A 17,304-nucleotide genomic window follows, 5' to 3' on the forward strand; every position below is an offset into this window, starting at 1 on the left:
TAACGATGGTGATCAAGTGAATATAAATGATCCAGGTTTGTGGCCAAATATTATAACTGATAAATTTAGATTATTTTGTGTTAAAACCGGACCTAAACAACATCATCAAGATGCATTCGTTAAGAATGTTGAAGGTAGATCATTTTCTACATCGTATTATTCATCGTAAGCTAAAAGTCTACTAGATTCATTACAAGAAATGCCATTTATTTTAAGCTTATCGGTGTGGTCTACAATATTGTCAAAAATTAATAGTATCAACAAACTATTTCAAGCAAAAACAATTGTTCTTGGCTCTGCTTTTAATTTAGTGAATAAAATTAAAAATGAAATCCAAAATTTAAGATCAAAATGAAACACATTTTAAGACAATGCTTAAACGATAGCACGAAACTTGAATATTTCTGAAGACTTCCCTTAAAAAAGAATTTGAAAAAGAAAAAGATTATTTTCCGAACTAGCATAAGATGAAGTTTTACTAAACCCGGTAGAGGGATTTAGATGTCACTTTTTCAACGTTGTGATTGATACTGTGTATTGTACAAACAGATGAGATTTTTAAAAATATACCCGATGTTATTTCTTATTTTAAATTAATCACTGATATAAAAACATTAGAAAAAAATGAACTAGAAAACCGCTCAATGGATTTTGTAAAATATTATAGTAAAGATGTAAATGAAGACTTAATCCAGGAAATTGATTTGTTACAAGAATTAATCTTGGACCAAAAAAATGTAAATAATGCGCAAGACATATTGCAATATATATTAAATAATAGTTATACTGAACAATTTCCAAATGTGCTAACTGTATTGAAAATTTTCTTTACGTTACCAGTTACTATAGCAAGTGCAGAGCATTCTTTTAGCAAATTAAAATTGATAAAGAATTATCTTCGGTCAAGTATGTGCGAAGAACACTTAAATCTTCTTCTTCTTCTTCTATGCGTTATTCCCGCTTCCTATGCAGGGTCCGCGTGTTACTTAGATGCAACTTCTTGTTAGTACTACTCCCAACCGACCCGTCGCCTGGTCTGCCGCTGGGGGGGGGGTATATTTTTGACTGTAGAGGCGTATGTTCACGGGGCCGGTTTGCCTGTTTGCGGGATGAAAAACGCCAGATAAACTGGCGGAAAAAACCCTACTGACCGTGCCCAAGACCGGCTATGCCTGAGGAAGATCCTCAAATTCCTCACGTCTACAATGGGAATCGAACCTGGGACACTCCTTCCCCAGGCATATGGTTGCGAAGCGCAAAGCCACTAGGCTAACTGTGCGGTCGAAGAACGCTTAAATGCACTTGCTATATTAAGCATCGAAAAGGAAATTGCCAAAAATTATTAGATATAGTATATATTAGATATAGGTATATATAATATATCTAATAATTTATTAGGAAACCTCTCGGCAATACTCATAGAAGGGTTGTAAGTTCTGTTCGCTACAAACTTGATATTAATTAGGTCTACCTACTCACTGATGAGACCTCAATAAAGGTTGAAACCGGTCTGGGTAGTGACCTTCTCTCATAATGTAGAACAGTAATACAGCTCCTAGGAGCTAAGTTCACATTATGGGTAAATATCAAGAATAGTGATCGGAGCTTGCTCCACCTTTGACATGAGTTGCCTCAGCTTGCACTACCTTAAGGGTCAGTTGCTGCAGTATCCAGGTATTTGCTTACGCTTGGAATCGCCGAACTTTATGTAGTTTTACTATATTCAGCATGAAACTCTGAGTTTATTATTCGGCTAAGAAACGATATGGGATGTGATATCCCTTAACTTAAACATTGCCAAAAATTGTAATTTATCAGAAACGATTAATGACATAGCGAACAAAAAAATCGCATATTTAAATAAATACATATTAAGCAATATACGTGTTAGTAAAACTAGGCCCCTAAATAGTAAACCTATTTAGGGCCTAGTTTATTTTTTTATGCTTAAATTAATTTTTTTATTACTTTAAACAATAATTAATTGTAAATAGTTTTTGTGCACTAGTTGATGAGCCAGGTTACTTTTGTTCGTGTTAAATATTTATTTATTTTAATTATTTAATACTTTTGTCTTGTGTTCAGTAAACATTATGTTAACCTGTTATATTTCAAATGTGTTTTTTTTGTTTTCCTGTGCCAAAATCATTTGCAGGTAAGAGGTTTTACAATATGTTTATTTCGAATCCTTTAATTTTTACCTTTGAAAAATATTTTAGGGTCCCAAAAGGTTTCATGCACCCCGGCCCCTTTATAAAGAAGGCTGGCCCTGCTACCAACGTTGGGTATATTTTTTTTAAGTTGGCTTGGTTGGCTGAGTCGTTAGCATATCTGCTCTCCAGCCATGGGCATGGATTTTTGTGATTGTCTGGAAGGGTAGCTGCAGCTCATTGTAGTTGGCAGACTGAGTGGTGGAGGCAGAGCGTTGTAGAGTATGTGCCCTCCCTTGATGAGTCTACTCAGAGGAAATAATATTCTACATCAACCTGGAGGTATAAAATAACTATTATTTTTCAGGAAATAATGTATACTAAAATATTAATTATAAAAACTTTAATACTTTCCTATAATTATTATTACTTTATTACACTGCAGCAAATACAAATATGAAAGGCTATTCCTTGAATCTGCTTCAGCCATGAAAAATTTTCCAAACAACAAATCTGGATGTATGAAACTTCTCCAAATTTGGGAAGCATTCATCATAAGATCTTCAGCTCAATCGCCGAGACCACCCAATTTAGCCCACTTGGTGATGCCATTTAGAACTCTAGGCCATACTTTGGTTGCCTTTCTTCAGTCTCATTCATCCAGTGTTAGTGCCTGTGTGTACATAATCTTATTTTTTGTGATCCCTGATGACAGCAATGTAACAATGTCGAAATAATAATCATCATCAAATTCCTGCCATGTACCCACAAGAGATGTACAGGATATGATAGTACTACATGAAAAATTTACATCATTACTAACTTCCTATCTACAATTTTCGTCCAAATCAGTCTGTTAACTGTCAAGACTCCAATATTATCAGATCTTATATTTCTATCTTCTAAGGCAGTGTTTCTCAACTCGTGGTCCACGCCAATGGGACAGGTGGTCTGCAGGCAGACTTAAATAAATAAATATATTTTAATTATCCAAACAAAAATTAAAATTGAATATAAGTAAAAATTATTGAAATAAAATGGATACTTAAAAAAAACAACAAATAGCAGCAGAATAAAGAATAATAAAAGAGGGGTGAAGTGAACAACAATAAGGATTTATTGCTTCCGCCTTCCCTTGCTGTTTTGTCAGATTTGAAGTAAACGTGTTATCCACATTTCAACCAACTGCTTGTTGTTTATTGATTTTTATTATTGAAGGTTTTCCTCCTTCAACCAGAAGTACTAAGTGATACCTGAACAAAGTATGTTGTGAGTTAACCCCAGACTTTTAGTGACTTTGAAAAGAAAAGCAATTGTGATACACGTATTGTAATGGTGAGTAAATCTGATACTATTAAAGTAGAAGAAACAAGCAGTTCAAAGAAAAAATACAGTAGGAAATATGACAGTTCATATTTGGAATTCGGGTTTACGTGGTGTAGAGATGAAAGTGAACAGAAACCTCAATGTGTTTTGTGTTATGAAGTGTTGTCGAATGAGTGCATGAAACCTGTGAAACTCTGATGACATTTAGAAACTAAACATTGTGATGTGAAAAATAAGTCAAATGAATTTTTTCAGTGACACTTAGGGACATTAAATCATAGGAAAGATATACTTTCGACCATGGGTTTGATTAATAGCAAGGCACTGGAAGCATCTCTTAAGTTTGTGCATAGCAAAAACAGGGAAACCTCATTCTATCAGAGAAAAATTTACTACAGCTATAAAAGATGTGGTAAAAACTATGTTTGGCAACAAGTTACTAAAAGATGTTGATTTGATTACGCTTTCAAATGGCACTGTCGGTAGCAGAATTAATGATATGGCAGGTGACATAGAATCCCAGTTAATCAAAACAGTTAAAAAGAGCCCTTATTATGCATTACGAATAGACAAGGCTACTGATGTTACAAATGATGCATAGTTAATATGCTATGCAAGATATGCAAATGATAACAACATTCATTAGTGATATTCTGTGTTGTAGAACTTTGTCATCCCGAACAACTGGAGAAGAAATATTTCGCACTCTCAATAATTACACAATACACAAAGGGATTCAGTGAGGGGAAAATGTATGGGCTTCTGTTCGGATGGAGCTCACACCCTTACAAGCAGGCATAGTAGGGTTGTTTCTAAGGTCAAGGAAATAGCTCTGGATATGAATTGGGTACATTGTTTCATAAATAGGGAAGTGTTAGTCTTCAAAGGAATGCCACAGAATTTAAAACTGTGTATACAACGCTGTAAAGCTAGTTCATTTTATTAAGGCTCAACCGCTAAATAACAGATTATTTTCAGTACTCTGCGATGAAATGGGCAGTGAATATATACAACTTTTGCTTCATTCTGAAATTCACTGGCTTTCCAGAAGCAAAGTACTAACAAGGTTATTTCAATTAAGACATGAAGTTTTATTGATCGTGAGATTACATCATAAGCCATAACGAATAAATCACGTTCCCGAGACACGTGCATTGCCTCGTTCAATACTAATTTTTTGTATGAATTAGAACCATCAGTTATAACCTATTCTTTTACCTTCATATAGCTTACTAGTTTGTATTCCCTGAAGATGCCAATAGAAACATTGGCCAAACATGTAGGACGATAAAATAGCTACTTGACGAACATTATATAAAAAAAGTGTAATAGTCTTATGAAGTTTTATTGTTTATAAATAGGTTGTATTTATACATCCCATCGTGGGCATGGATGTTTGTGATTGTCTGTGGAAATAGCAGTGGTGGTCGGCGGTAGATGGCGTTGGTGTAGTTGTGGTCATTTGGTGATTGAATGGTGGAGTTGTAGAGCAGGTCCCCTCCCTCGATGAGTTCTTGGACTCCCTGGAGGTGTCAAATAATAATAAATGAATGTAACTCTGATTTTGCATCACTCCTTGTTGACAAAGCATGGTTATCAATACTATCCTATCTTTCAGACATTTTTTAGTAATTAAAAAAACTAAATCTCTCCCTTCAGGGAAATTCTTCAACTATTCTTGATGCCTACGACAAAATAAAGGCTTTCGAGAAAAAACTGGTGTTATGGATTAGTTATGTAAAAGACAGACAATCTGCACCTTTCCCAACATTGGAATCTTTTTTTAGTAGAAAATGATATTTTTGTTGATTCTGAGTTTCTGGAAAGGATTTGTGACCACCTCAAAACTCTGAAACAGAATTTTGAAACATATTTTCCTAATAACATTTATAAGAAATTTCTGTGGGTTCATGGTCCATTTCAAGCTTACAGTAACGAGTACAACCTTTCATTATCGAAAAAAGAACAATTAATTGAGCTTTCAAGTGACAGTGGGCTTAAAAAAATGCAATTCCGTGATCTTGGTTTGGCTCGATTCTGGATCTCACCTTCAGTGAGAAGTGCATTTCCTGAATTATCTGAAGAAGCATTGAAAATTGTCACGCAGTTTTCTACAACCTATCTTTGTGAGGAAGGATTTTCATCGCTCATCAAATAAAAACAAAATACAGAAATCTCTTAGTGTGTGCATCAATCTTCAACTGAAGTTGACCAATATTGAGCCAGATATCCAGCAACCCTGCAAGGGCTGAAAAGCTCAACCATCTCATTAAAAGTAAGTAGTAACATAATTATATCATTATTTGTTTAATAAAAATTAAAACTTTGTTTAATGATGATACACTTTTAATTGTTTCTTTCCAATTTAATTAATTATGTTTCTATTTCTATTCAAAACATGCGTTTAGATTTATTATGTTATAAATGACACAGTTTTTCCCAAATGATGGTAATCCCCACATAGGTTATTTTAAAAAAAAGTTACATAACTTAGTGGTTCATAGAATTGTTTTAGGCATTTTACTGGTCCTTGGGCTTAGAAAGGTTGAGAAACGCTGTTCCACCTATATCTTGGTCTGAGCCTTTTTCCTGTCAACCTGGCAGAGAACACTTGTTTTACTAATCTTTCCTCTCCCGTTCAGTTTAAGTGACCATACCATCTGAGATTACCTCTGCTAACACATTCCTAGATGCTGAATATGTTAAGTTCTTTCCTGATATCCTCATCTTTAATATGATATTACCATTGATGCCATCTGTTCATTCCCCTAATCTTTCTCAGGACTTTCATATCTGCAGTCTCTAGTCTTTGGTCAAGTGTTTTACTTCTGACCCAGCTCTCAGATTATTAATTGTGATACGTTAAAATTGGTTTGAACATTATCAATCTATACAGCTAATTTAGTGTTTTGACTAATTTCTCTTTTATTCCATATAAATTTACTCAATTGACTTCCCACCACACCAGCTTTCTTGATTCTGTTATCTATTTCTATCTTTAATTTACCATCATCATCATCATCAAATTCCTGATATATATATATATATATATATATATATATATATATATATACATATCCTCAAGGGGTGTACAGGATATGATAGTACTACATGAAAAATTACCTCTTTACTAACTTCCTATCTATAATTTTCCTCCAAATCAGTCTGTTACCTGTCAAGATTCCAACATTATCAGATCTGATATTTTTATCTTCTAAGGCAGGGATTCTGAACCTATGTTACGTGTACCACTGGTGGTACAAAAACAGAGTATAAAATAAAAGGATAAATTAACTTTTTTTTTTACTCACAACATGAGTTGAGAATTAAAAATGTATGCACAAATATTTAAGAGTTCTACTTAAAATATTTCATGCAACTAAATGAAAACAATTAGATTTTACATTATCATTAAAAACTTCTGTATAATAATATACAAAAATAATACGGATGTTCAGTTTGAATTTAATAAGTATTAATCAAATGACAATGACAGAAAGTAACTCAAATATATTTGATTGGACAACAATGGGAAACAGTTTGTCCGTTGTCATTTGTTTAGTCGAGAGCTGCAGTTACAGTTAAGAAAGTAGTGGTGTAGATTATTGTCTTTGAAAGTGAGATTTTATTTGTGAAATTGCCATATTTATATGTAGTTTGTGCCAGAGGATAGAAACCGGAACATAAATAAGTGGTTAACGAGCGGGTCCTCAAAAAAATTGAAGGGGAGAAATAAGTGTAAGTGGGGGGAAACAATTCTTCTCTGCCAGAAGCCACTACCAACCGACGGAGGACATCATTGTACAAGAATACAACAAAAAAGCCCTGTACAGCACAACGTAAATATAACCTAAGTTATTTATCATATGGTTTCACATATATTGGAGAAGAAACCGCACCTATTCCCCAGTGTGTGATTTGTTACGAAATGCTATCAAAACATTCGATGAAGCCTTCCCTTCTTAAATGTCATTTTGAAACCAAGCATGCCGATTTAAAACACAAACCTATGAAATATTTCCAGAGAAAACTGTCTGATTTGTCAGCAAGGAAAAAACAAATATCCTCATTTTCAGGATTTAACAAGATGGCTCTGGAGACATCTTATGAAGTCAGTTTAAGAATAGCTAAGGCAGGAAAACCTCACACGATCGGAGGTTCATTAATATTATCAGCAGCTACAGATATGGTTAGAATAATTTTTGGGGGAAAGGGAGCAAAACAACTTGAAATGATTCCATTATCCAATGACACCATATCACGAAGAATTCCAGATTTGTCTTCAAATGTTAAGGAGCAGTTAACAGAAAAAGTTCAGGCTAGTAAATATTTTTCCATACAATTGGGTGAAGCTACTGACATCACCAGCATGGTCCATCTTCTTATGTATATAAGATTAATAGATGGGAAAAGAGTGAAGGAAAAGTTCTTGTTTTGTGAACCACTGCCTGCGCGAACAACCTCAAATGAAATATTTTCAAAATTAGACCAATTTATGAAAATGAATGATATGTAATGGAATAAACGTGTTGGTGTTTGTTCTGATAGAGCACGTGCAATGGTTGGGAAACACAGTGGAACTGTTGCAAAAATTAAAGAAGTAGCTCCACAAGCAAAATTTGTACATTGTAGCATTCATCGCGAGGCTTTAGCCACAAGAAATATGCCTGTTGCTCTGAAGATAGTTTTGAATGAAAGTATGAGAATTGTTACCTTCATTAAGTCCAGAGCTATGAATTCATGACTATTTTCCATTTTGTGCAATGAAATGGGCTGAACATGATTCTCTTTTACTTCACACTGAAGTTAGGTGGCTGTCAAGGGGAAATGTATTGAGCCACCGTTTGAACTTTGTTCAGAAGTGCAGATTTTTCTCTCTGACAAATCCTCAGACTCAGACTTGAATTATTTCACTGATGAACTGTGGCTTGCCTGGTTGGCTTACCTGGCAGATTTATTTTGCCACCTCAACCAGCTGAACAAGAGCTTACAGGGTGAATGTACTTCCTTATTCTTGACACAGGATAAAACTATAAAACTGGGTCTCTTAGGGGGAAAACTGGCTTCATAATTAAAGAAATCAATACTGGAAACATGTTCCTTTCCATTGTTGGATGTTTTCTTAACTGAGAATGAAATTCTTCTTCATGATGAACTGGCAGTGAATATGAAGAAGCATCTTGGGAGTCTAATCACATATTTCAAGGAATACTTCCCTGAAAAACCTGGCTTCAGAATTTTGGATTAGAGAGTTGTTTTCCATTGATGACACCTTCCCAGTAACATTAACTCCTTCTGAGAAAGATGAGCTGATCGAGCTCTCCTGCAACAGAAGTCTCAGGCAAACGATCAAGAGGATGGATTTAACAGACTTCTGGTTGGCAAGAAGAAATGAATATCGAATGATCTCAGAAAAAAGCTGTAAAATTCCTGTTGGTGTTTGCAACTACTTACCTTTGTGAATGTGGGTTTTCTTCTCTCATTTAAATCAAAAACAAGTACAGAAATAAGTTGAATGTTGAACCCGATTGAAGACTCAAATTAAGTCAATTGAAACCAGATATTAAGAAGCTGTGTTTAGCTAAACAAGCACAATCTTCGCACTGAAACAAGAATGTGAGTTCTGTAATTAAAAATATGTCACATTTATAGCTTTTACTGATTGTAAGTTTATTTGAGAACTGAGTACCATTATCAGGAACACATGTTTCTCAAAATTTGTTTATGTATTCACTCATTATTATTTTAATTTTTAAAAATTACACATTTTACAGAACAATCCATTGAATAGATTCAAAGAGTATCTGTTTCTCCAATAAATATCTGAATAAAATAATAAATAAATCACTAGTATTGTAGAGAAATGCCCATTTTGCCAGTGGGACCAACAAACCACACTTTTCCAAAATAAATTTGCTTACTGGTACATCTAATATCCTGAATTAAATATAGTGGTATGCCACTGGAAAAGGTTGAGAACACCTGTTCTAAGGCACTTTTTACTGTATCAATCCACCTATATCTTGGTCTTCCTCTGGGTCTTTTTCCTGCCAACCTGGCAGAGAACATTTATTTTGCTAATCTTTCCTCTCCAATTCTATTTAAGTGACCATTACCACCTGAGATTAGCTCTACTAATGCATTCCTAATTGTTGACAATGTCAAGTTCTTTCCTAATATCCTCATTTTTAATATGATATTGCCATTGATGCCATCTGTTCATGCCCCTAATCTTTCTCAGGACTCTCATATCTGTGGTCTCTAATTTTTGGTCAAGTGTTTTACTTCTGACCCAGCTCTCAGATCCATAAGTTAAAATTGGTTTGAATACTGGCCTGTATACAGCTAATTTAGTGTATTGGCTAATTTCTCTCTTATTCCATATAAATTTATTCAATTGACTTCCTACCATAAAAGATTGGTTCATTCTGTTGTCTATTTCCATATTTAATTTACCATACTCACTAAAAACCATGCTTAAGCAGCTGAAATATTTTACTTGTTCCACAGGTTCTCCATTCACAATGCAGTTGACAGTTTCAATGTTTCTGCCTATTTTCATTGTCTTTTTAATGCTGACCATTATACCATATCTATAAAAACAGTCATTCAATTTAGTCGGTGAATCTTGCACACTTGTAACAGATTTATTTAGAGGTATAACATCATCCGCATAAAGCAAAGAGCTGAGAATAACATCTCCAATTTTGATATCAGGTTTAATATCAATCTCTTTCATAATGTGATCCATATAGATAATGAATATCAGAGAGGATAATGTACATCTTGTCTGACACCAGATTTAACATTAAACCACCTTCTTGTACTTCCTGCAATTCTAACTGCTGACTTACAACTCAAATAAAGAATAAGTATTGCTTGATATAATGCCTGATTCACACCATTTAACTGTAGCGCATTGAATAGCTTCTCTCTTGGCACCTTGTCATATGCCTTTTCCAGATCAACAAAACTTAAATACAGATCTTTGTTATATTCCCATGATTTCTCAACTATCTGTAGTAAAGTGAAAATATGATCCTGACAGCATCTATTTGACCTAAATCCAGCTGGTTCTTCACTATGCTTCTCTTCCACAATTCTTCTCAACCATTTCTCAAGTATATGCATATATCTTACCAGGAACACTCAGTAGAGAAATACCTCTAATTCTCACATTCAGTTTTGTTTCCCTTTTTATATATATTATATATATATAGATAGATACTATGAGAACTCTACCCCAATTATCTAGAATTCGTCCCTCTGTCCAGACCTTCTGAACTAGGGAGTGCAGCCACCGTAAGACTTTTATTCCTTCATACTTGAGCATTTCTGGTCAAATATCATCTACTCCTGATGCCTTTCTACATTTCAGACTTTTGATGGCTTTTTCTACTTCAAGTATGGATATGTATTCCTGATTGCATGCCTGTTGAGTGTTTTTTACCACTGTGCTATCACTGCTTGTTTCATTTAGTAATTTTTCGAAGTAATTACTCCATACATCAAGGATATCTTTTTTCTAGCTTTCATATCACCTTTATCATCTCTAACTCCTTTTACAGTACTTTTTCCTCCATTTCTGAGCTTTTTCACCAACCTCCAGAATATCTTGCCACCTTATTGATATTTATTTTCTATGTTCTTATGAAAGTCTTCCCATGACTTTTGTTTAGCTAGTTTTACACAGTGTTTAGCTTTCTTATATTTGTCTCTGTATTCTCTAAGAACACAAGCCGACTTATTGGTTAGGAACTTTTGATATGCTTTCTTCTTTTCCTTCACTGCCTCTTTAACTTCCTGTGTCCACCATGGAGTTCTGATTTTTTCAATCCTTATAGACAACCTCACCACATGCCTCTCTGGCTGAATCAATCAGTGTTTTCTTCAGGGCTTGCCACTGAATCTCCAAGGTTTGGTTCCTGTTCTCAAACTCTTTCATTTTTTCTTCGATCGTGTTTGTGTATTTCAGTCTACAGTTCACATCTGAGAGCTGCTCAACTTTTATTCGCTTTAAAACTTTCTTATATGTTTTTCTTTTCAATATGAAATTCAATTTTAACCTGCTCAAGACTAAATGGTGATCACTTCCAATTTCAAATCCTCTGTACACTCTGGTGTCCTGCACCAGGGAAAAAACATCACTATCAACAATAACATAGTCAATGAGACTTTTCTTATTCCTTGCCTCTTCTCTTCATGTGAATTTTTGCATATTTTTATGTTAGAACTTGTTTTAGTAATAACCAGTCCATGTCCTGAGCAGAAATCCAGCAGGTATTTGCCATTGTTATTAGCTTTGCTCTTTTCTTCAAATTTTCCCAATATATTTTTGTATGTCTGACAATCATTTCCTACTCTGCTATTTAGATCCCCAACATGGACCAACTTTTCCTTTTTCATTGTGTCAGTTGCTTTCTCTAAAGCCTCAAAACATTCCTCTACTTCTTTTAAGTTAAGGGATATTATATCCCATATCGTTTCTTAGCCGAATAAGAAACTCAAAGAGTTTCATTCCAAATATAGAAACTATATAAAGTTCGGCAATTCTAAGCGTAAGCAAATACCTGGATAGTGCAACAACTGACCCTTGAAGGTTATGCAAGCTAAGGCAACTCATAGAAAGGGTGGAGCAAGCTCCGATCACTATTCTTGATATTTACCCATAATGTGAACTTAACTCCTAAGAGCTGTATTATTGTTCAACATTATGAGAGAAGGTCACTACTCAGACCGGTTTCTACCTTTTTTGAGGTCTCATCAGTGAGTAGGTAGACCTAGTTAATACCAAGTTTGTAGCGAACAGAACTTACATCCCTTCTCATAGAAGGGATGTAAGTTCTGTTTGCTAAAACTTGTTGTAGCAAACAGATTATTTTATGTTGTAGCGAACAAATTATTATTGTTCAACATAATGTTGAACAATAATACAGCTCTTAAGAGTTAAGTTCACATTATGGGTAAATATCAAGAATAGTGATCGGAGCTTGCTCCACCCTTTCTATGAGTTGCCTCAGCTTGCACTACCTTCAAGGGTTAGTTGCTGCACTATCCAGATATTTGCTTATGCTTGGAATCGCCGAACTTTATATAGTTTCTATATTCGGCATGAAACTCTTTGAGTTTCTTATTCGGCTAAGAAACGATATGGGATATAATATCCCTTAACTTAAATAAGTTCATGTCGCCGAATTGAAGCCTTTGGCTCTTCATTATAATTAGTAATTTAATAGGACACCTCTTGGGAATTCTCATAGAAGGGATGCAAGTTCTGTTCGCTACAAACTTGGTATTAACTAGGTCTACCTACTCACTGATGAGACCTCAAAAAAGGTAGAAACCGGTCTGGGTAGTGACCTTCTGTCATAATGTTGAACAATAATACAGCTCTTAGGAGTTAAGTTCACATTATGGGTAAATATCAAGAATAGTGATCGGAGCTTGCTCCACCCATTCTATGAGTTGCCTCAGCTTGCACTACCTTCAAGGGTCAGTTGCTGCACTATCCAGGTATTTGGTTACGCTTGGAATCGACGAACTTTATATAGTTTCTATATTCGGCATGAAACTCTTTGAGTTTCTTATTCAGCTAAGAAACGATATGGGATATAATATCCCTTAACATAAATAAGTTCATTTCGCCGAATTGAAGCCTTTGGCTCTTCATTATAATTAGTAATTCCTCTACTTGTACCTTAGTAGAACCTTCTGTGGGACCATAGGCACAAATAAGTCTCACTGTCCAGTACCTCCATTCTCATATTTGCCCACATCATCACTCTACTCGAGACTGCCTACTATTCAAGATTAGCCTCATATTTAGAGTTGAATACTATGGCTACTCCTTCTATTCCTTGATTATCATTGCCTGCATATAACATTTTGTATTTATTATTCAGAAAGATCTTACCAGCTTTTGCCTTTTTTTGTTTCAACCAGCCCTATTATGTAGATATGGTACTTATCCAAATTCCTCAGATAGCTCCATTTCTTTGCCATTCGAGCTTCTTATGTTGATAGTACTGATCATGAACTCTGGTGATGTTCAGTTGGGGTGGGTTTTAGGATTTGTTCCAGTAGCTGACTTTTCACTGTTTGCCCTGGTTCCCTGGCAAAAACAACGGGGGGTGGGCGACGCCCCAGCCGGCATGAAATTCTGTCATGCTGTACCATCGTTTTTATTTTGGTTTAAGCCAATAAGAATACAATTTGGTTAGCTAAATAACAAATTGCCAGCCCATCCTCATTCGTTCAGTATCCAGGTAGATAATAATAAGTTTAGTTTAATCCTTTATCCAAGTGTGAGCAAACAAAATTTGCACCTGAAAGTATCTTCAGGACTGAGCTAAGGTGGTGCAACACCAAGGCAACTCGTCGCAAAGGTGGAGAAAGCTATCATCACTCCTATCTCAGTATCACCCATAATGCAAAGCACATCTCCTTGTGGATATGTGTAATGCTATGCATTAAGGCAAGGGCAACTACCCATAATGGTTTCGACCTTTATTGAGGTCTTGTCAGTGGGAGCCAGGCCCAGTGGTGGAGACACCAAGGCAGAAGCAATGAGAAGCCATTCCCACCTATAGGAGCTGCCAAAAGGTGTACAACCTTATTATTAAATTACTCTGGATTCAGAGAAAGATGTTGAAGGTTTATTTTTCACTTGGTTAGACTAAAATAAGTTTAGTTTAATTAATTAAATTATTTAGTTATTTAATTATTAATAATTATTAATAAATATTATAATAAATAAATAATAAATAATATATAAATAATAAATATTATTTAATTATCTTAATTAATTAGTTTAGTTTGGTGTTGCACCAACTTAGCTCAGTCCTGAAGATACTTTCAGGCGCAAACTTTGTTTGCTCACACTTGGATAAAGGATTAAGCTAAACTTATTATAGTCTAACCAAGTGAAAAATAAACTCTCAATATCCAGGTAGATACCTAACAGGGTGCATGAAAAGGTGAGGATTAAACATTAGGTCAGAAGAATTAATCAGCCTTTTGTATAATGATGATCAAGTTATTTTTGCTGAAAATTAAGACCAATTACAGAAAAATCTACACGTACTGAATAAAAAAATAGACCAGTATGACTTAAAAGATGCAAACTAGTTATCCACAACAAAGTAATAGAACAAATTTAAATATCTAGGAAATTACATAAGCCCCAATGAAGAAATTGACATTATTATTATTATTATTATGTGACACCTCCAGGGAGTCCAAGGACTCATCGAGGGAGGACACCTACTCTACAGCTCTGTCTCCACCGACTACAATGAACCGCAACTACACCAATGCCATTTACCACCCACCACTTCCACTGGTATTTCCACAGACAGTCACAAACATCCAAGCTCATGGCGGAATTTGAACCCGCAGCTTTTTGGCTAAGGAGCGGATATGCTAACTACTTGGCCAACTAGGCAGGCAACCAGACATTGCATATAAAAAACAAAAATTTCTAGCAGTCATTGAAACTTTGAACAGACACTTCAGTAAAGAGTTGTGTAGAACAACCCAAATAAAACTATATAAAACAATAGCCAAACCAATTCTGAAATATGGCAGTGAAACATGGAATTGAGGAGAACAAGATAAAAGACAAGTGGAAGATACAGAAATGAAGTCCCTAGACTGCTCGCAAGATATAAAGGAATAGACAAAATAAGAAATGAAGAAATAAGAAAAGAATTATTCAGAATTAACATAACAGAAACCATCGCAACCTATAGAAAGAACTGGAAAAATGTAGAAAGAATGCTTGAGGACAGATGGCCAAATATTATTATTATTCATGACACCTCCAAGGAGTCCAAAGACTCATTGTGGGAGGACACCCACTGTACAACTCTCCATCTCCACCAATACAATGAACCTCTACTACCCATCAACTACATCAGCGCCATCTACTGCCCACCACCATAACAACAAGTATTTTTTGTATGTAAATTGTGTGTTCTGTAGGGCCGATTTGTCTGTATGCGGGATGAAAAACCCTGCTGGAAGAAGACTTTAAACCCTTGAAAATTATACAGACAAGCAATTGCCTAATATGGGAAGCCAAGAAGAAGATTAAACATCTTCTGATAAAATAGTTTGTTAGGTGTTGTTAATACCATTAAAAATAAGTCAACATCTAAGCTTATCTGTCAGACCCATGTTCCAATTTAATTACCAGCTTATCATGCAGTAATTGATCAAAGGCCTTCTCAAACTCTAAATATACTACTGTGTATGCATCCTCTTCCTCCAATGCATTTGTCCTCTTATAATTATGTAAGCATATTACTAAAACATGATTTTATTATTATTATTATTATGGGTATCTCCATGGAGTCAGTAGACTCATCGCAGGAGACCCAAACTATCAAAACAATATCTATCATATCTCTTCTTGAATTCATTTACAGATGAAGAACTCACAACTGAGTCAGGCAATGCATTCCACTCATTCACCACCCTCCAGGCGAAAAACTTTGTTCTCACACCCTTGTTAACCACACGTTTCCTTAATTTCCAGGGATGACTCTTGTTCTTCCATCACTATCACACAGCTGAAACATTTCCCCTGCATCAATATTATAAAAACCTTTTAGTAATTTAAATGTTTCTATTATATCCCCTCTTCGCCTCCTATCAACCAACCTCTGCAATCCACAAGCTCCCAATCTATCAATGCAGAGAGCATTTTTTACATCACTCACCAACTTAGTCACTCTCCTCTGAACCCTCTCCACAACCTCCTCATCTCGAAGGAATCTAGGTGACCAGACCTGAGCACAGTAATCCAAATGTGAAAGTATCATCGCTTTATAAAGGGGAATAAGGCAAGTTAGCCGATGTCATATGGAGGTAGAAGGGTTTTTTCTCCCGGAAACTTGGGTTTTTCATCCTGCATACAGACAAATCGGCCCTTCAAAACGCACGTAATTTACAGACAAAAAATACTAGCTGTGGTGGTGATAGTAATTGTGGACAGTAGATGGCGTTGATGTAGGTGATTGGTAGTAGAGGTTCTGTGCAGTAGTGGAGATGGAGAGTTGTACAGTAGGTGTTCTCCCGCAATGAGTCTTCAAACTCCTTGGAGGTGTCACGAATAATAATAATAACCTCTTTATCTCTGGATGTTAGTATGTTCCTCAATAACCAAGTAATCCTATGTGCAATCTTGGACACCTTAGCAATGTGTCCCCTGAACTTCATCTCCCTATCCACCAACACTCCCAAGCATCATCAATCTCTTGGAGTACCGTTCCATCAATGTGGTACACAGCTGGTAATCTTTTAATCCCAAAATGCATAACTTTACACTTTTTCACATTGAACTAACATCATTACCTTTTGTCCATTTTTCCAGCTTATTTAAATCATCCTGCAAACTCTCAACATCAGCAGAGATCAGACATCAATTCATCCCACAGGTGTTCGATTGAGTTGAGGTCAGAGCTCTGTACAGCCCAGGGTAGTCGTTTAATGCCTATCTCTTCATACCATTCCTAACAGCTGCAGCTTTGTGGCATGGGCATTGTCATCTTTATAGTAACATGGGTCCGTTCCATAAAAACTCCACAGTGTAGGCAGCACCTGATTATCCAGAATATCAAGGTACTGAGCTGCCTTCATGGAATCATGGACAATGACCAATGGTCCCACTCCAAGCCAGCTGAATGCATCCCACACCATTACTCCTCCACCAAACTTTACTCTGAGTACAACACACTGTGGTAACAAGTGTTCACAAGGTTGCCTCCAGGTAACTTGATATTCTGGATAATCAAGTGCTGCCTACACTGCAGAGTAGGTGGTAGGC

The 17,304-nt window shown here is 35.6% G+C and overlaps 1 protein-coding gene across 4 annotated transcripts in view; it reads right to left on the reverse strand.

Moving 5' to 3' along the window:
- Positions 1-17,304, reverse strand: part of LOC150095405 (very long chain fatty acid elongase 4-like) — a 230,630-nt gene that overhangs the window by 202,893 nt on the left and 10,433 nt on the right. Inside the window, exon 1 of one of the 4 annotated variants that reach the window (XM_090409968.1) lies at positions 6,600-6,734. The exons of 1 other annotated variant lie outside the window; for it this stretch is intronic. The gene's annotated coding sequence lies outside the window, so the exon portion shown is untranslated. Of the gene's footprint in view, positions 1-2,201; positions 2,402-6,599; positions 6,735-17,304 lie in introns of those variants that run through there. 2 more of the 4 variants (XM_090409971.1, XM_090409969.1) reach the window with 2 other exon arrangements.

The sequence above is a fragment of the Typopeltis vanoorti genome, chromosome 20, assembly GCF_054136105.1.
Source record: "Typopeltis vanoorti isolate ZY-2024b chromosome 20, IOZ_Tvanoo_1.0, whole genome shotgun sequence".
In the NCBI taxonomy this organism is placed as follows: domain Eukaryota; kingdom Metazoa; phylum Arthropoda; class Arachnida; order Uropygi; family Thelyphonidae; genus Typopeltis; species Typopeltis vanoorti.